Source organism: Rhinolophus sinicus, chromosome 2 (assembly GCF_057876585.1).
Source record: "Rhinolophus sinicus isolate RSI-liver-muscle chromosome 2, RSI-T2T, whole genome shotgun sequence".
Lineage (NCBI taxonomy): Eukaryota > Metazoa > Chordata > Mammalia > Chiroptera > Rhinolophidae > Rhinolophus > Rhinolophus sinicus.
The window spans coordinates 64,465,490-64,487,069 of record NC_142502.1 but is presented as its reverse complement, the minus strand read 5'-3'; the positions used below and the strand labels follow the sequence as shown (position 1 = coordinate 64,487,069).

Sequence of the window (21,580 nt, the reverse complement as noted above, 5' to 3'; positions counted from 1 at the left end):
ACCACTTCCCTCCCCAACATCCTGATGTCTTCCACACATGTTCGTCATTTCATCCCACGTCCTCTTGGTTGCCACAGATGACCGGTGCCCCAGGATAAAGTCCCGTAATTACAGGCTTACACTATATTCAGTTTACTCTTGCAGCCACCACATGTCTAAACTGAAAACAGGGAAACAGAAGCCTTAACGTAGCACCTGGTTCTTTACTTATTCATCTCTTAATGAGTCTCATGTAACATACTAGGTAGCACTTTGTGGAACAATTTTGCAATGTTTACTATTTTTTAAATATCATTTGCTTGGAAGGGGCCTTAGAGGTCATTCAAGTCTGCTTCTAGTGACAGGAAGTTCACTTCAGCAAGATAACTGGATCCATATTGTGACCATCTAAATTGTCACAAAGTTCTTTCTTACGAGGAAAGCATGTGATCATTAGTGTTTGGACTTTGTGGAATCTATTCTCACGGTTCAGGGACTTCTTGTGCTCCTTTCACAAATCTTGGCTGAATTCCAGAACTAAAATTGGCTAAATAACCATGTACTCTCTCAGTTACTTTTGTTTTCAGGAAGTGATAATCAAAATATGAAAACACTGGCACAGCCTAGAGGACACCAAGTTAAGTAGAGTGCATACAGGCAGCATTACATCAAAGTAGGATCCCAGAGGACCTGCTCACAACTCTGCCAGGTATGAACCCCATAGGAGCTGGATGGGGGGTTGGTCTGGGGACCCCTTGGCAGCAAAGGAACACTCAGATAGGGTTTGTGGCAACAGTTGTTTGTCATCAGGTACAGAGCATTTCCATATTTGACAATCATCACACCTGTACCTCTGTGGACTGCCTGACCATCAGTTCTGATGGTGCTTTAAATGGCAGGAGTCATTGAAAAAAAATTACTTTGAAATCATGTAAAGGGGAGAAGGTGAGAATAAACGAATGAATGCATGCAAATAGAGCATAAAAGTCAGAACTTACACACAGACACATATAGTGCCTCTCTCTCTCTCTCTCTCTCTCTCTCTCTCTTTCACACACACACACACACACACACACACACACACACACACACCCCACAGACACAGAGTCAGAAAAACAAGTGAAGCTCCACATCCATGGCAACAAGAATTTGTGGTCAAACTCTGTTTTCACTCAGCTTAAAACTTCACTCTTCCTCAGGTTACATTTTAAGAATTTTCAGTGAAAAGTCTGTTTTGTTGTTTTCTGTTGCTGAGGTTCCTTGCCAGTGAGCCAGGCACTGACCTCAGGAAAATGTGAAACATTACTCAGCAAACAAGGAGGAAATTGGTCAAACCAGGGAGGAGAGTACTAAAGACAAACAATAATATTATTCAGGAGAATTCCCCAGAAGGAAAAAGGAACACTATGCAAGAAGAGAAAGGTAGAACACAGAAGCCCAAGAGAACAGAGCTTTCTCTTCCAGGTTATCTAGAAAATTCTCCAAGTCCTTGGGCCCTAAAATCATCCTCGGTCAACAGAGTCTATGCTGACCAACATCAATGTCTTCTCCCTTAGTCAGCAGCTGCCATGAACAAAGCAACACTGAAGGACCAAAGGAGGGAAAGAACGTTGATTTTGAGGTATAATTTAATCAAGTTTTCTCAATTTAAATTAATAAAGAGTTTCACTTTGTTACTCACTTATGGACAATTTAAAACCCACACACAGTGAGAGGTTAGGTTAATCACAAAATGAATGAACTTTCTGGCCTCTCAGTAGAAATTTACTGCAAATTGCAGGTGGGGATTTCCAACGATCTAGTCAACACAGAACACAAACCCACCCAAGTGAAAAGCTCAAAAATTGCACATGAGTGAGGAACTTTTTTCTTTTGTGACTGTCCATCACACCTTCTATTTGCATGGATCGAAGATTTGTCTGTAACAGAACTTGTCACCGGAAAGGATTTTCCTGATTTGATTATCATGCTGGTATAAGAAAAATTAAATTACTGTTAGAAAAGACATTTGCTCTATTTGGCAACCTCAGAGGCAGGAATAATACCAAGTGAAGATATCGAAATGTGTAGTTAGGGTAGTCATATTAACAGAGATTAACTTAAACCTATGTGCCAGTATGTGCATGTGTCGGTAATTAGACAATCTGGAGAGGATACGAGTAGGGAAAATGGCCATGAACCTGTGATGAAAAGTGGGAGTGTTTGACTTTCTAGCCTTCTCTTCCTTTCAGGAAAGTCAAGTGAGGTTGCACATGAGGAAGCAAATCAGTTGTCAAAGAGAAAGCTGTAGAAGCCAGGGTCAGAAGAAGAAAGAGCAAGGGGAAAAAAGGCTTTCAAATCTGACTCCAACTTCAAAAGATACAAAGGTTGTGCCAAGACTTACACAGAAAGACAAAAACTGATCATTGGTGTTTGGGAAAACTCTTCACAGCCCTGCAGATGAGATAACTGTACTGAAACCCACCACCATATTTACCCTTGTTTGTGTGGGGGTTCTTAGGGAAGAACATAACTGCTCTGATTTGACACCAGGTCTAAGTCCTAATAGGAAGATATTCAGCTAATGCATAGTCATTTCCAATATTTTAATACAGCCAAGTACTCACAACTTTCAATATGTTTTGTTTAGATAAGAGGGAACAATAGGGTCAGTTATACAACTAACTAGTTCAAGTGAATTAATATATGCTTGGAAACTTAAGTTTAGATACTCAAATTATTATGAAAATGACTAATAATTATAGAAAATATTTTGTAATTTTTTCTTTTTTGAATATTTTTATTAAAATATAGCTAACATACAATATCATATTAGTTTCAGGTGTACAGAATAGTTATTCAACATTTATATACCTAAAGAAGTGATCACCACAGTAAGTCCAGCAACCGTCTGACACTGTACCACACTATCAACTGTATTCCCCATGCTGTACAATACATCCCTATGACTTGTTTTATACCTGAAAATTTGAACCTCTTATTCCCTTTCACCTTCCCCCCATTTTTAAATTTTTCAATTACAGTTGACATTCAATATTATATTAATTTCAGGTGTACACCATAGTGGTTAGACATTTGTATAATTTAAGGAGTGATCCCTCTGACGAGTCCAGTACCCACCTGGTATTATACTTCGTTATTACCACATTGCTGATTATATTCCCTAGGCTTTACTTTACATCCCCATGAGTATTTTGTAACTACCAATTTGTACTTCTTAATCCCTTCACATTTTTCACCGTGTCCCCCAACACCCTCTCATCTATCACCCCGATAAATCTAGTACCCATCTGACACCATACATAGTTATTACAATATTATTGACTACATTCCTTATGAGAAATGAAAAGCAGAGAGAGAAGTGGGAGACAAGAGAGGGAAAGAGGAAGGAGAAGGGGAGAGAGGAAGAGAAAAGTTGTATGTGGAGAGGCCTGATGCAGTATCTGGGACACCGTCTCAAGGGTCCATTTAGTGACATCAATGGTACAGGAAGCTTAATCTAGTCCAAGGTTCCCTGGTTCCAGAAAGCTATGACTTCAAAACAACCCAAGAAACACCTAGCAGTCGATAATAACTTAAAAGAATTAGTCAAAACCTGCTCTCAGAACTTTTCAGATATCTGTTGAAAAAAGGCATTGCCGATTTCTTAAATGTATACCAATTGGGTAGAGTTTTCATGTCAGGCTTTATCAACATGAGAGTTCAGACTCATCAGGCTATTGATTGGACCAAGAATCCGTTTTTGTTGTTTTTTGTTTTTTTTGTTTTGTTTTGTTTTCAGATAAAAAGTGAGATTTGCACCTTTGTAGAGCGCTTCTGGTCCTGTATATGACTACGCTGCCTGGCTGGGTAACTTGATGGGCCCTGCAAGAATGGGCTGCCATGGTCCATCCACTCCTTCTTGCTTGGTTTGAAATCCTCCCCTGCCAGTGATATCCCCAGTTATTAATTCTTCAAAAATAAAATGCAACAGCCTGGGAAACCTAGAATACTTGCCATGTTTTTAGAGGTAAGACAATTCCCTCAAGAAAGATTCTTGTGGTCTGGCATGATAAGAATGTAATGAATTCTGATGAATTACATCTGAAAAGCCCTAATTCTTGAGATACCTGGTACCCCTGACTTGATTTGGGCCCAATCCTAAACCCTTTAAACTCCTACATGATTATCAGGCTGCTGGTCTTTCCTTGCCCTCTGTTTCTTATGGTTTCCTGGAGTTGCTGGACTGTAGGGAGGAAAAAATGCGCTGCTTGTTTCTCTCACTTGATGCTCAGCATGAGGTCTGGCACCACTGCCTGGTGGCTTGAACTCAAGCCTGGGCTTCACAGGAAAACATACAGACAAAAACATGGTTATTGCATTTGATTTTGTAGTCCAGTGGAGGTATAACCATGTCCCTCAGGTCTGCAGAGTCAAAATCCTTGGGTCCTAATCAGTTCCCAAGCAGTAAGAGAGAGGATGAGGAAGAAGGGGACATGAAGAAAGGATGACATCAGAATGTGGTGAAGAGCCAGCCCTGGCCATAGTTATATCCTCAGAAAAGTGGTGGCAATTTTACACTGTATTCAAATCCTTATAAAACAGACTTTTTGTTAGGTTTCAATAAAAAATTCAATTCATTTAAAAAGTGCAACATTAATAAATAACATATGAGTTGCAGGACATTCACAACTAAATTAAATGTTATGATCTAAAGTGGGAAATTCTCTAGAATTTTAATGTGCAGATTCTGACTCAGTAAGTCCGGGGTGAAGCCTGAAATTCTTCATTTCTGGGGAACTCCCTGGCCAGGTTAGTGCTGCTGGTCTTGGGAGCACACTTTTAATCAAGGCTCTAGAGTACATCGGTTAATAAGAGTGTGGACTTGAAAGATAAGACATTTACACTCAAATCCCTTTCTCTTTAAGAGTTAATGGATTAAGTGAAGGATCAGAAGACCATGTGACACTTTTCAAAGACAAATACTGTGATCAAAATTGAATAGCAGACTTGGGAGGTGGGGAGAGAAAGAAAGAAAGTAGGGAATTTCTGTTCCTCTGCTGCACAAGTTTTAGTATAACTGCTTTTGTCTGTGAAAAACAAAGAAGGAAGGGAGGGAGGGAGGGAGGGAGGAAGGAAGGAAGGAAGGAAGGAAGGAAGGAAGGAAGGAAGGAAGGAAGGAAGGAAGGAAGGAAGGAAGGAAGGGAGAAAATAGATCTTGACAAAACAACAGACAAAACCCTCCTAAATGTATTTCTCCATAAAAACAATAAAAGCATTGGCAAAAATTATCAAATTCAACTTCTTCATAATTCTGGAAATCAAAGGCTTGAGACACTCTGATTTTTCTTATTTCCTCGAAAGAAATGGCTGAATCGCTATAAGAAAAGAAAGCATTGTGAAATTTTAATTTTCCCTATTCTCATTCCCACAGTAGTCTTAAAACCAAATAACCTTATAAACACAACGGTTGTTAATACCAGCAGCCTAAAAGTCACTGGGGGTGGCAGAACAGGTTTGGGACTCCCCAAAAATTCCATTCTCAAAGAATTGTCATTATATGACCTGCCTGACAGCTCCCTGAAGAACTCCACTCAGAAGTCTTGTCTTCACTTGACTTAACTCAGAACTTGCTCAGTGGACTAGCCTTTTCCCCCACAGTGCTTGTCAAAAGCAATCCATTGCAATTATTGAACACTACCGCTGTCTAAAATAGCAATAACAGTTGGGCAAATAAGAAGCTAACCAAAAATATTTAAAAGAAAACTGGGGGAAAAGAAATCCATAGGGGATTTGAAAAGAACAACAGATTCCCAGAAAATTAAAAGGCCATGTGCATATACAGAGCTATGAGCATGCCCAGGAAATATCTGAGAATGCCCCAATTTTTCCACCTCTGGCTAGCCTGAAGATTCTGCACAAGCAGAAAGTGACGGCTAAGGTAGTGTTGTAAACTGCCTGCCAAGCAATGAAATTATCTCCCAACATAATTTCAATGAAAAATTCCCAACAAGGGGCTTTGCCAAGAAAAGCCTTGGCAAAGGCTGAGAGACTTACTGTCTCAAGGCATTTAAGAACGTTGCTGTCCAATTATTAGCTGATCACTAAAGTGAACTGAGCAAAGACTTCAGTGGCCATACACAACAAAGACTATTGACTTTATAGAATTAATTCAGGAAAGTCACTAAACAAAACAGCAAAAACAACAAACTATGGTTAAGGGGTCTGGTCTGATTTTCAGAGTTGCTACATTATTTTATTTTAAATGTAGTATTTAACAACAAAAATTTATAAGACATTCAAAGAAATAGGAGTGTGCGAGGTCTGACAATAAAGTTCATGAACTTGTTGCAATGATGTTGCTAACCTCTTTTGATATCAGAGGGATTATTCACTATGAATTTGTACCAACTAAACAAACAGTTAACCAAGTTCACTATTTGGAAGTGCTGAAAAGGCTGCATGAAAATTAGACAACCTGAACTTTTCGCCAACAATTCATGGCTCTTGCATCACAACAGTGCACCATCTCACACAGCACTGTCTGTGAGTGAGTTTTTAGCCAGTAAACAAATAACTGTATTAGAACACCCTCCCTACTCACTTGATTTGGCCCCTCAATGACTTCTATCTTTACCCAAAGATAAAGGAAATATTGAAAGGAAGACATTTTGATGACATTCAGGACATCAAGGGTAATATGATGACAGCTCTGATGGCCATTCCAGAAAAAGAGTTCCAAAATTGCTTTAAAGGGTGGACTAAGCGCTGATGTCAGTGCATAGCTTCCCAAGGGGAGTACTTCGAAGGTAACCATAGTGATATTCAGCAATGAGATATGTAGCATTTTTTCTAGGATGAGTTTGTGAACTTAATTGTCACACCTTGTAAGTGGTCCATATACAGGGGATAAAAAACAGTTAATGAAAACTGTCCCAGAGAGGCTCAAATGTTGACTTATTAGACAAAGATTTCAAATTGGCTATTATAAATATACTCCTAGAAACAAAGGAAACTATGTCTAAGAAACTAAAGGAACAATGTCTTATCGGATAAATAACATCAATAAAGGGAAATTATTTAAAATAAATAATTATAAGAACCAAATAGAAATTCTGAAGTTGAAAGGAACAATAACTGAAATTTAAAAAGTCAGCAGGGAATGTAATAACAGATTTCAGCTGGCTGAACAAAGACTCAAAAAACTGGGAGATAGGTCAATAGCGATTACCGAGTCTGAGGAACAGAAAGAAAAAAGAATGAAGAAAAATGAACAGTTCCTCAAAGACCTGTCAGACATCATTTTGTGTAAAAATATTTGCACAATAGGAACCCCAGGGGGTGGGGGTGGAAGAGGGAGACAGAAAAAATATTTGAAGAAATAATCAATAAAAACTTACCAAATTTGATGAAAACCAAAAATCTACACATCCAAAAAGCTCAAAGAACTCCAAGCAGGAAAGCTCAAATAGATCCACAGTTGACACATCATAGTCAAACTATCAAAAGATAAAAGCAAAAAGAGTCCTGAAAGCAATGAGAAGAGTGATTCATTACATACAAGGGACATGCAATAAGATTAATGGCTGACTCCTCATCAGAAAGCATGGAAACTGGAAGACAGTGGGATAACATGTTCAAAGTGCCAAAGGAAAAAGATTTTCAACCAAGAATTTTATATCCAACATTACTATCCTTCAAAAATAAGGAGAAGCTAAGACATCTCCTAATAAATAAAAACAGAGAGAATACATCACTAGCAGACCTGTCCTATAAGAAATACTAAAGACAGTCCTCAGGTCGAAATGAAAGGACACTAGACAGTAATTAAAATTCACATAAAGAAATAAAGAGCATCAGAAGAGGTAACTACATAGAGAAATATACAAAACAAATATAAATACATATTTTGGTGTATAAAAGACAACTGCATAAAGCAAAGTTTGAATTGGCCTATAATGTATAAAGATGTAGCTTGCATGATAATAATAGCAGAAAAGATGGGTGATGAAACAAATATAAAAGAGCAAAGTTTTTGTATACAATTAAAATTAAATTGGTATTAATCTAAACTGATTATTATAAGTTATTCATTGTGATTCCCATAGCAAACACTAAGAAAATAACTCAAAATTGTAGTAAAAGGGGGGGTATTAAAATGGTACCCTAGAAAATATCTACTTCATAAAAAATAAGGCAGTAATGGAGGGACAGAGGAACAAAAAAGACATAAGAAATAGAGAAAAACAAAGAGAAAAATGGCAGATTTGAATCCTACCATATCAGTAATTACATTAATGTAAATAAATCACACATTCTAATTAAAAGGCTGAGATTGAACGAATGAATTTAAAAGAAAAACACAATTGAACTATATGCTATCTACAAGAGATTTATGTTAGACTCAAAGACAAAATTAAGCTGAAAATAAATGGCTAAAAAGAGAGATATAAAGTAACTAAAAGAGTAACTAAAAGCAAGCTGGAATGGCCACACGAATATCAGACAAAATAGACTTTACGACAAAAGAACATTTTATGATAAAAGAGCACATCTATCAGTAATAAGAAACAATTAAAAACATACGTGGTTGGACAATTAAGTTCGCGAACTCATTCAAGAAAAAGTGCTACATACTTCATAACTGAATATCACTATGGTCACTTTCGAAGTATTCCCCTTGGGAAGCTATGCACTGACACCAGCGCTTAGTCCATACTTCAAAGCAATTTTGGAACTCTTTTTCTGGAATGGCCATCAGAGCTGTCATCATATTACCCTTGATGTCCTGAATGTCATCAAAATGTCTTCCTTTCAATATTTCCTTTATCTTTGGGTAAAGACAGAAATCATTGGGGGCCAGATCAGGTGAGTAGGGAGGGTGTCCTAATACAGTTATTTGTTTACTGGCTAAAAACTCCCTCACAGACAGTGCTGTGTAAACTAGTGCATTGTCGTGATGCAAGAGCCATGAATTGTGGGTGAAAAGTTCAGGTTGTCTAACTTTTTCATGCAGCCTTTTCAGCACTTCCAAATAGTAAATTTGGTTAACTGTTTGTCCAGTTGGTACAAATTCATAATGAATAATCCCTCTGATATCAAAAGAGGTTAGCAACATCATTGCAACAAGTTCGTGAACTTAATTGTCCAACCTCGTATGCACGTAACTACAGAACCTAAAAATTCATCAAGTAAAAACTGAAAAATTACAAAGAGAAATGGTCAACAATAACAATTTGAGACTCACATATTTCACTTTCAATAATGGATAGAACAAGTAGGAAGATGATTAAAAAGGAAATACAAGACCTGAGCAACACCATAAACTGACTAGATATAATGTACATCTAAATAACACTCCACCCAACACAACAGAATACACCATTTTTTCAGGTGCATGCAGAGCATTCTATATGATAGATCCTTACTAGGCCATAAAACAAACCTCCACAAATTAACAAAGATTTAAATCATACAAAGCATGTCCTCCCACCATAATGGAATAAAATTATAAATCAAAAAGTAAATTTGGGAAACTCATAAATATGTGAAAATTAAGCATTATAGCCCTACATAACCAAATGGGTCAAAGAAGAAATCACAAGAGGAATTAGAAAGTACTCTGGGACAAATGAAAATGAAACATACTAAAAATAGGATGTAGTGAAAGCAGTGTTTAGAGGGAAATTTATAGCTATAAATGACTGTATCAAATCAACAACCTAATTTTTTAATCTAAGAAACCAGAAAAAGAAGAGCAAACTAAGCCTAAAACAAGCAGAAAGAAAATAATGATGAGTAGAGTAGAAATAGGGAATAGAAAAATAATAGAAAAAGGAATTGTTTTAGTTGGTTCTTCTTAAACATCCACAAAATTGACTAACCATTAGCTAAGACTGACCAAGAAAAAAAACCTCAAATGAAATACTTAAATCTGGAATGAAAAAGAGGACATTACTACCAACCTTATAAAAATAACAGAATTATAAGGAAATACTATAAAAAATTGTATGCCAATAAATTAGCTAACCTAGAAGAAATGATGAATTCCTAGTAAGGCATAAACTACTGAAACTAACTCAAGACAAAAAAATAGAAAATCTGAATAGACCCATAAGAAGTAAAGAAATTGGGGCAGCCAGTTGGCTCAGTTGGTTAGAGAGCGGTGCTCATAACACCAAGGTTGCCAGTTCGATTCCTACAAGGGCCAATGAACTGCATCCTCCACAACTAGATTGAAAGCAACGAATTGACTTGGACCTGATGGGTCCTGGAAAAACATACTGTTCCCCAATATTTGCCAATAAAAATATATTAAAAAAAGTAAAAGAAACTTTTTTTAAAAAAGTAAAGAGATTGACTTTATAATCAAAAATCTTCCCACAAAGAAAAGCCTAGACCCAAGTAGCTTCATTGGTGAGTTCTTCCAAATGTTTAAAGAGGAATTAATACCAATCTTCCACAAAACTCTTCTAAAAAAATAAAAGAGGGAAGAAAACTTCTTAATTCAATCTAAAAGGCGATTACCCTGATATGTCAATTGAACAAAGACAGGACAATGTAAAAAAAAACAACAACAACAACAAAAAATGCCAAACCAATATCCCTTATGAAAATAGAGATAAAAATTCTCAACAAAATACTATCAAGCAGAATCCAAAAAGAATTATACACCATGATTTATCATACTCTTCTTAAGACCTGAGTTGACAGGCACAGTGAAAGTGTAACTCGCTGGAGGTTCTGGAACAGATTGGGGGTTAAAGGGTTGAAACAATAAAATCAGGTTAATGTTATATTAATAATTCTGATGAAAATGGGATTAAGTTCCTCAGAGCATTCCTGAACTATTTTAAGCTTCTCAACCTGAAAGCCTCTCAGCTAAGGGAAACCAGGGTTCACAATTTTGTGAAAACATACAGAAGCCTATGGAAGTGGTACAGATGGGTTAGTAATTAAAAGCTAGGTTAAAAAAAAGAAGCCAGGTTATTTATTTAACTACTAGCTCTGTGATCTTGAGCAAGACATTCAAATCCTCAGTTGCCCTCTCTGTAAAAGGGAAACAACAAGCGTACCTACTTTGTAGGGTTACTGTGATAATTGAATGAGATTTAAGAGGTTGGCGTACAATGCTAGACACATGAAAAGGATTTGATGGGCACTGGCTGCTACTGACTGCCCTTGAAGATCTATGTTAACTATTCTGGAAAGGAAAGGGGGAGCTCAGAGGCATGCAATGTCAGTCTTCCCCACTTATCTGCCTGGTGCCCTTTAATGGGAGTGAACGGGCCTCCCCCACAAAAATGTCCCTTGAGCTCCAGTTACTTCTTACCACTTCTTCTATCACTTCCCTGTCAATCAATCTAAAGTGTGGCTGCCCAGTTCTCCCACTGTCGAAAAAGGAAGCCTTGATCCCAGGCTTGCAACACCAACCACCATGTCACCAATGGCAATCTCTCAAGAACCTGTTCTGCAAGCTTTGGAGAACACGTTATTACATTGCTTCTTCTTACAGAAAATGAGAAATTATACCAAGAGTAAATGAGAAATAGGAACCAAGAGTCCTGCCCAAGGTCTCAGGTAGTGCTCTCTTTCCAATCCATGCGGCCTCCCATTCAAAAGAGATTAAAAAACGTGTTCAATTTTGAATCAGGCTATCTAGACAGACAGCGAGACAGACCTGGCTATCCTGAACTAGACAAAGTGTTTCATCTCTCTGTGTGTTATTATCCTCAACTTTGCAAAGGCTGCTGTAAGAATTAAATAAAATGATGAAGATACAGTGTCAATCACCAGGCTTGCCACATAGAAGACCCTCCCAAAACGCTTACCTTCCTTCATTTCTCCTGTAATTAAAAAAAAAATTAAAAAAAAATGCATGTATTGTTTGTATTTTTTTCATACAAATGGTTATACTCTTCCCATTTTCAGGATTTCTGATGAAAAAAAAGAGAGCATTACAGAATAAAAGGCAACTTTGCTTAGAAATGTGAACTGGAACATTAATAATTATAACAATAACATGAGGAAACCTCCAGAGACGGTGTGAAGACGACCTTCAGCCTGACATAATCCCCAGAAAGCTCATCTATGTGGAAAGCAAGGGAGTGACCGGAAGGTAACAGTAAAACTGCAAAAACATTTAGTGACCACTGGTGTAGCAGTCGGAAGGCAGTGCTGATCCCGGACGTGGCCCAGCCCATCCTTAGGGCACTGGACTCCTGATGCCTGTCTCCACGACAAGTGCAATTCTCATTTTTCTGCAACAGCTTTGGGGGAGTGCAACCTGTAAACTTCCTTTTAAATATCATTACTGAGTATTACAAAGAGTTTTAAATTTGCTAGGCAGCATGGCCCGCTGTGATTCTCTGGCTGTTAAACGTCTCGTACAATGTCCCAGCACAATGATGTCAGCTTTTTGAAATCCCTGTTTGTACTGGGGAAAAGACCGGAAAGAGTTCTGTCAAATATGTGATGTTTGAGAAACCACATGTCTTTTCAACATTTTGAAGCATATGGTTGAAACATTGGCAACCCCGAGGTTCCCCTTCAGCATGCAACTAGTAGAAACTACAGGCCATCTCCTTAAAATAGTTATCTTTTTCTTTTGTTCACTATGTGCTTGCTTATCCCATCAAAGAAAAATTCTTAAACTTTTTTAGTCCTTGTTAAAAACTACAAAGACCGAAATTTTTTAATGATTTTTTTTTTAAATAAAGAAAAGAAAAAGAAAAATTGCCCAACAGAACTTTGTCTGTTTGCACAGGCAGGAACTCCTGCCGTGTTTCGTCATACATCTTTTTCTACTTTTTTTTTTTTCAGTGGAGGTGTGTTGGGATAGAGTAGCAGTTGACAAAGAATTTTTTTAATCTTCCAATATAATTTTCCCTGAAAAAGTATGTATGTGTCATGAATATGTATTTCCACAAAGCTCTTTAATTTTCTCTCTTAAAATCTGCATTATTTTCTTTTTCAATTTATTTTATTAAATTTATTGACCATCTTTTTCTACTTTTATGAAAAAAGAACCTTCTTGGGTCACCATCACTCATTCACATTACACAGACAGGCACTAATTAACAAAGACTCCTCATGTCACCCTGAAGAAGTTTCTCTACAGCCATGTTGGCAACACCATTATCAGAAGTAAGATCCCTGAATCATGGCACTTTTACAAGATTTTGTCAAGAAATAGGAACACCATGAACAGCCCATTTCCACCACTCAGAAGAGGGAAATTTTTAAAAGTACTTGGAACTATGAGCAGAAGTTTCACTTTTTCTAAGAGAAAAAGAAAACTCATTCTTGTCTCACTTTTGAATATACATATATGTGTGTGTGTGTGTATATATATATATATATATATATATATATATATATATATATATATACACACACATATACATATTCCTATTATAATCCTACAGTCACCATCATGGATACTATTGAAAAATAACATGCTTTATTGGCTAAGCTGCCAAGATTTAAAAAGATAGCAGGATTGGCATCCTTCTAACATTCTTTAAAGACCTTATTTTTAGAGCAGTTTTAGGTTCACAGCAAAATTCAGCAGTAGGTACAGAGAGTTCCCATCTTCCCCCTGGCTCCACGCAAGCACAGTCTCCCTACTGTCAACATCTGGTACCGGAGTGGCTCACTAGTTATAATCAATGACACTACACTGACACATAAGTACCACCCAAAGTCCATGCTCTACATTAGCGTTCACTCTTGGTGTTGTACATTCTATAGATTTTGACAAATATATAATAAATATATTATAGTATCGTGCAGAGCAGTTACAGTATAATGCAGAGTAGTTTCACTACCTTAAAAATTCTCTGTGCTCCACCTATTTATTCCTCCTTCCCCACTAACTCATGGCAACCACTGATTCTTTTACTGTCTCCATAGTTTTGTTTTCTCTAGAATGTCATATAGTCTAGGAATCATACGGTATGCATGTAGCCTTTTCAGATTAGCTTCTTTCACTTAGTAATACACATTAAAAGTTCCTCCACGTCTTGTCATGATTCCATAGCTCATTTCTTTTTAGCACTCAGTATTACATTGTCTGAATGTACCAAAGTTTAGTTATCCATTCACCTACTAAGGGCATCTTGGTAACTTCCAAGTTTTGGCAATTCTGAATAAAGCTGCTGTAAATATCTATGTGAAGGTTTTTGTGTGGACATAAGTTTTCAACTCATTTGGGTAAATACCAAGTAATGAGGTTGCTAAATCTTATGGTAAGAATATGTTTATTTGTGCAAGAAACTGACAAACTGAAAAAATAAAAGAAACTGACAAACTGTCTTCCAAAATGACGATACCATTTTGCATTCCCATGAGCAGCAAGTGAGAGTTCGTATCTCTACACATGGCAGAATTCTAGATTTTGGTCATTCTAATAGGTGTGTAGTGGTTTCTCATTGTTGTTTTGGTCTGCATTTCCCTGATAACATGTGATGTGGAGCTTCTTTGCTATCGGTATATCTTATTTGGTAAGGTATCTGTTCAGATCTCTTGATCATTTTTAAATCAGATTGTTTGTTTACTTATTGTTGAGTTATAAGAGTTCTTTGTACATTTTGGATAGAAGTCCTTTATCAAATATATCTTTCACAAATATTTTCTCCCAATCTATGGTGTGTCTACTCATTTTTTTCTTTTTTTGAGAGTGTTTCACAGAGCAGAAGTTTTCAATTTTAATGAAGTCCAGTTTGTCAATAATTTATTTCATGAATCATGTCTTTGGTGTTGTATCTAAAAAGGCATCACCATATCCAAAAGCCTAAATTTTCTCCTATCTTAGCTTCTGGAAGTTTTATAGTTTTGTGTTTTACAGTTAGGTTTATGACTCATTTTGAGTTAATTTTTTGCAAAGGATGTAAAGTCTGTGTCTAGATTTATTTTTTTGCAGGTGGATGTCTGTTTGTTCCAGCACCAATTGTTGAAAATACTACCTTTTCTCCATTGTATTGTCTTTGCTTTTTTGTCAAGAATCAGTTTATTAATCAGTTTATATTTTTGTGGGTCATTTCTGGGCTCTCTATTCTGTTCTGTTGATCTATACATCTATTCTATGTGTCTATACTGTCTTGGTTACTGTAGCTTTACAGTAAGTCTTAAAGTTGGGTAGTATCAATCCTCCAACTTTCTTCTTCTCCTTCAATGTTGTATTGGCAGTTGTAGGTCTTTTCCCTCTCCATAGATACTCTACAATCAGTTTGTCAATGTCTGCAAAATATCTTGCTGGAATTTTGATTGGGATAGCATTGACTCTGTAGATCCAATTGGAAAGAACTGAAACTTTGACAATATTGAGTCTTCCTATCCATGAACATACAATATCTTTCCATTTATTTAGTTTTTAAATTTGTTTCATCAAGTTTATGTTTTTCCTCATATAGATCTTGTACATGTTTTGTTAGATTTATACCTGAGTTTTAATTTATGAAGGTGCTAATGTCAATGGTATTGTACTTTTACTTTCAAATTCTGCTTGTTCATTGCCGGTATATAGAAAGGCAGTTGACTCTTTTTTCTTTTTTGTTGAGGTATAATTGACAGATAGCATATTAGTTTGGGGTGTACAACATGATGCGATGTTAGTATATATTGAGAAACAATCATCACAATAAGTCTAGTTACCATAGTTACAAAACATTTTTTTTATTTTTGTGTATGTGTGTGTGTGATGAGAACTTCTAAGATTTATTCCCTTAGTAACTTTCGAGTATGCAGTACAATATTAACTATAGTGACCAAGTTGTACATTACATCCACATGACTTACGTTTTTTTATAACTGGAAGTTGTACCTTTTACCCCCTTTACCCATTGTTCCCACTCCCTCCCCTCCTCCCCTCTGATAACCACCAATTATTCTCTGTATTTATGGGCTTATGTTTTTTGTTTTGTTTATTTGTTTTTTGGATTCCACATATGAGATCATACAATATTTTTCTTTTTCTACCTGACGTATTCCACTTGGCATAATGCCATCAAGTTTTATCCATGTTGTCAAAAAGTCATAAATGGCAAGACTCCATTCTTTTTTATGACTGCATAGTATTCCATTCACACTTGTTTCTATATCTTGGCTATTGCAAATAATACTGCAATGAACATAGGCGTGTATATATCTTTTTGAATGAGTGTTTTCATTTTCTTTGGATAAATAGTGAGAAGTGGAATTGTCAGATTATGTGGTAGTTCAATTTTTAATTTTTTGAGGATCCTCCATACTGTTTTCCATAGTGGCTGCACCAATTTACATTCCCACCAATAGGACACAAGAGCTCTCTTTTGTCCCCATCCTCACCAACACTTGTTAATTCTTGTTTTTCATTTTTATTTTTTTTTTATGATAGTCTTCTTACAGGTGTGAGATGATATCTCATTGTAGTATTGATTTGCATTTCCCTGATGATTAATGATATTGAGCATCTTTCTTGTGCCTGTTAGCCATCTGTATGTCTTCTTTGGGAAAACGTCTATTCAGAGCCTCTGCCCATTTTTTAATTAAGGCGGGTATTTTTGCTGTTGCGTTGTATGAGTACATTTTAAATTGAAATCACATGTTTTATCACATCTGCATAGACTTTAGCTATTTTTATCTTAATACGGAAATCCAAATTCTTGCTATGCCCCAAAATCCCAATTTTGTACTTTCTAATAACTGCATGTCTCAGTACAGAATGAAACACAAGACATATTCTTTAAAACCAAGGTAAAGCCATACATTTTCCAGTTTTATTGCATATTATGCATTGTTTTAAAAATCATCTTTTGTAATTTAAACCACACTTAATACAAAATCCCCAAATTTGGAAAAACTATTTTTGGCGAAATACAAATATCCTTTTAAAATGAGCATATTACTAAAGAAAGCATTCATTCACACTTTCTGCCACTTTTCAGAATCTAGACATTTTGTCTTTGGAAGATTTTAAGGCCCAGGTCTCCAGCCAAGCTTCTGATCAATTCTTTGACTTCTTTTTATCATCTCAAACATAAATTCCCTTCTTGAGCTTTAAACTCTGCTAATGGGGGTGGGGGGGAAGGAAGTATTGCTCTCATGAACTCAAAATGGTCCTGTCCACGGTCTTCTTCCCACAGCAGTTCAGTGCTGGCTGCGTGGCATCTGGTGCAAAATGAATAGCAAGGCAGCTGGACAAGGTCAGGTGCTCAGTGTAAGCCTGCTCTAGCGGTAACTTTCACATCCTCCTCTTTTTTATCTTCCCTGAGGCTTTGCTCCATCTCTAAACTGTTTCCAGTTGAGAAGGCTTCTATGCTGTTAGAAAAAACAAACCGGGGAGGGCTAGAATATGTACTCTTCTACTCATATGGTTTAAAAAAATAAAAATAAGAAGCCCTTTGTGTCTTCTGCCAGCTGACATGAACCTCCTGTCTCGACTCTCCAATATCTTCCCTCCTTTTATCCAGGGGCAAATCTAAACTCCTTTCATTGGCCCACAAGTCCCTGTATAACGTAGCTTCTGCTCATCCTGTCGTCACCACGTATATGCCCCGGACAGCAGGTCCTCAAATAACAACATTTTGCTCAATGTCGTTTTGTCATAATGTTGCTGAGGGAAAGAAAAAAAAGTTGATTCCTGGCCAGGGCCACTGTCTATGTGGAGTTTGTACACTCTTCCCACATCTGTGTGGGTTTTCTCCAGGTACTCCAGTTTCCTCCCACATCCCAAAGGTATACACATGAAATAAACAGGCATGTCTAAATTGTCCAAATATGAGTGAATGTGGGTGTGTGTGAGTGTCCTGCAATGGAAAGGCTGTCTGTCCAATGTGGGTCTCACCTTGTGCCCTGAGCTGCCAGGATAGGCTCTGGCCACCCATGACCTTGAACTGGAATAAGCAAGTTGAAAAAGAATTATCTTACTTGTTTATATTAATCTTTATTAAATACATGTATAGCTCACATTTATTTCAATGTTTAATTATTAGAGGTATTTGGGGACTTTATTTAGAAGTTTGGTGATTATTTTATTACCAGAAATATGCCATAGGAACTCAACTCTTATTTATATCAATTAGCCTATGGTAAAAATGGTTTCATTATACATCATTTCACTTAAAGTTGCAGTTTCCAAGAACCCATCAACAACATTAAGTGAGGACTTACTGTATATTATCACACAGTTTTGTGATTGCTTCATTTTGCCTTCAAGTATCAGTTTCCTAAGGCTGCCACAACAAAATACCACAAACTGGGTGGCTTAAGTAACAGAAATTTACTGGCTCATGGTTCTCGACGCTAGAAGGAGATCAGGTGTCAGCAGGGTTGGCTTCAAGGGCTGTGATGGAAGAATTTGTTCCATGCCTCTCTCTTAGCTTCTGGTGGTTTGCTGGCAATCTTTGGCATTCTTTGATAACTGCCTTCAAATTTACATGGTGTTTTCCCTGTGTGTGTCTTGTTAAAAAAACAAAATTCAACTGAATAAATTTTAAAGATCATATTGGTTTTATTCAAAGATTCATGAATCAGACAGCATTCAATCTAGCAGTTAGAAAGGAGCTCCAAAAAGATAAGCAAGGCAAGAGATTTTATAAGCAGAAGAGAGCAATAATAGAGAAGTTGTACTAGGCAAAAAAGCAGATTGGTTATTGCAAGGTTACTTTCATTATAGGGAATGGCAGGGGTCTGTCAGGCAGATTGTGTGACCAGTGCTAGTCAGGTGATTCTGACTGACTGGTGTAAGATTGCATTTCCGGGGGAGCAGAAACTGTAAGTAAGTCTTGGTTTGGTGACATGGGGCTTAGCATAAGTGACTCCCTTTGGGGCCTATTCTCTTGTTTTGGGGCCTGTTCTCTTTGTCTTCATATTGTCTTCCTTCTATGTATGTCTATCTCTGTGTCCAAATTTTCCTTTATAAGGACATCAGGCATATTGGATTAAGGCCCACTCTAATGACTTTATTTTATCTTATAGTAAAGACACTATTTCCCATAAGGTCACATTCTGAGGTACTAGGGATTAGTACCTCAACACATCTTGTTGGTGGGACACAATTCAACCCATAACACTTTGGCTTCCTCTAAACAGTATAAGCTTCAAAGACCAGCCTGTCCTGTTACCCATTTTAGCCATAGAGCCTTACTAAATTCCTGTCACATAGTGAATGTTCAATAAATACTTGCTGAATAAATGAACAAATAGGTAATAATCCCAATTGCTTTGGACTTCTCTGAAATCAAATAAAATATGAACTGTGTAGATACTGCAAACAAAGCACTAAATATAATTTTATATGTTATTCAATGGTATTAACAATTTTGTTTGGAATTCTCCCTAATTCTATAGCATTAGTGGCCTGCATACATACTGGGGAAGTAGGGGCCAATGTATAAGAATTTGGAAGAAAAATTTTTACTCCAGCACATTATTGAAGTAAGAAACATGTAAAGAATTTTTATGAGTTTATTTGAACAAACATTGATGACAGTTGCCAGGAAACAAGACTTAAAATGCTCTGCAGAATGACAGTTTTGCAGTTTCCTTTATGCATTGGAAATTAAGGAGGGAACTAAGAAGATTACACGAAGAGTGGGCGAGAACAAGGCAGGGTTGGATTACAGGATGGTTAATAACATTATGTGCTCTCTTAAGGGCGGTTGTGCCTTTGAGGGGTATTACTACTGGTATTTCAAAAGTGTGTTACTAGATGCACAAGAACAATGGACAGGCCTGGGGCATGACCTGCCCAGTAAGGAATTTATGATCAGATCACCCTGTGAGGTTACTTTCCAATGAACCTCTTTTTTCATCTACACCACAGAAGCACATCTTGGGGTGACTTATTATGAACCCCTACAGAGGGAAGGAAAGAGGAAGCATAGAATGTGTGACAGTACAAAGTGAAGTTAGCCAGATAAAGTGAAGGTTTAAAAAGCCAGATTGAGAAGATTGAATTTGATCCAATAAAGAAGCAAAAGCCATTTCAGATCTGTATGCAAATGAATGACAGAGGAATGATGTTGAAGCAGAAGTCTGGCAGCACCACCAGACCAGGAAGCTGAGGCTATTGCAGTGGCCCAGGTTTATAAAATAACAAACAATAACAAACAACAAATCATCAATTCCCCAATGATCAGTGATAAATCATGTTGATATCATGTACCCACGGAGATGATGTATGAGAAGTCACCTCACCTCCGTGGCATTCTCCCTGAAAATCCATAATTTTAGTCTAATCATAAGAAAACATCAGATAAACCCAAATTCAGAAACAATATACAAAAACCAGTACTCTTTAAAGACAAAAGCAAGACTAAAAAACTGTCACAGATTCGAGGAGAATAAGGACACAAGACAACTAAATGCAGTGTGGTATCCTGGATTGAATCCTGGAAAAGAGAAAGCATATTAGTGGAATAAATGTTGAAATCCAAATAAAATCAGTAGTATGCTGTGGACAAAAAAGAGTTCTGTTAAAAATATGACAAGTCCAGTGACCGACAGTAAACTCACAGGATGACCTGATCATAAATTCCTAACTGAGCAGGTCATGTAGGTAGTCCCACCCCAAGCCTATAACTTTTTTAGTAAAAGGTTTATCTTTGCCTTAAGTAAGCCCTGTCTATTGTTTCTGTGCATCTAGGTTAACACGCCTTTGAAATACCAGAAGTAATCCTCTTTTTCAGACCCCTCAAAAGTGTAACCACCCTCCAGGGAACACATAATCTTGTTAACTATCCTGTAATCCAATTGTAAAAATTTATCCACCTTGCTTTCTCACCTTCATGTTATCTTCCTTACATTCCCTCCTTAATTATAAATGTATAAAAGAAACTGCAAAACTCATTCTCTGGAGCATTTGATGTCTTGCTTCCCAGCATGTCATCAGTTTGGCTCAAATAAACTCATATAAAAATTCTCTACCGGTTTAGGGCATTCTTAAGTCAACAATAATTAATAGTTTTAATTCAATGTTAGTTTTTTATATATATAAGAGTTTATTTGAGACAAACTGATGCCATGGAGCAAGATCTCAAAATATTCCCCAGTGTCAGTATTTTTTTATCTTTGATGGTTATATAAGCTGTTAACATTAGGAGAAGATGGGTGAAGGGTAAGTGGGAACTCTCTGTACTACCTTTGCAATTTTGCTTTGTCTAAAATTACATTTTTTTAAGTTCAAAAAAACCTAGCCGTTTTTCACCAGATGCAGACCAGAATCTACCCCATAGGCTCTCTGGCTCTCAGGCCTTTGAACTACGCTGCTGGCTTTCCTGGGTCTCCAGCTTGCAATGGCAGATCGTGAGACTTATCAGCCTCCATAATTACATGAGCCAATACCTTATGATAAACCTCTATCTATCTATCTACCTCACCACCCTTCCTCCCACCCCTCAGCCCCCAAACCCCTCGCCCCCCCCAAACCAACCCCATCCTTAGGTGGGGTCCAAAAGTCACCCGCATTAACATAACACCTTGATCACTCTCAATGCTTAGGAAATTCCAAGGGTTTGGGGAGCTGTGACTGAAGATCAATACCTTATAAAACACAATATCATATATTGTGGATCTGTTTCTCTGAAGAATACCAATTAATACACAATCTAAGCCTCAAACTCCGTGTCTTAAAAACAGAGCT

The 21,580-nt window shown here is 37.0% G+C and overlaps 1 long non-coding RNA gene across 1 annotated transcript; it reads left to right on the top strand.

Annotated features, from left to right (window-relative positions):
• The first annotated feature begins 557 nt into the window (after window positions 1-557).
• Window positions 558-13,210, top strand: LOC109453499 (uncharacterized). Its single transcript, XR_002138297.3, has 4 exons — window positions 558-688; window positions 1,536-1,600; window positions 3,761-3,988; window positions 11,890-13,210. It is a non-coding gene; the product is annotated as an uncharacterized LOC109453499 (long non-coding RNA).
• Window positions 13,211-21,580: the final 8,370 nt, after the last annotated feature.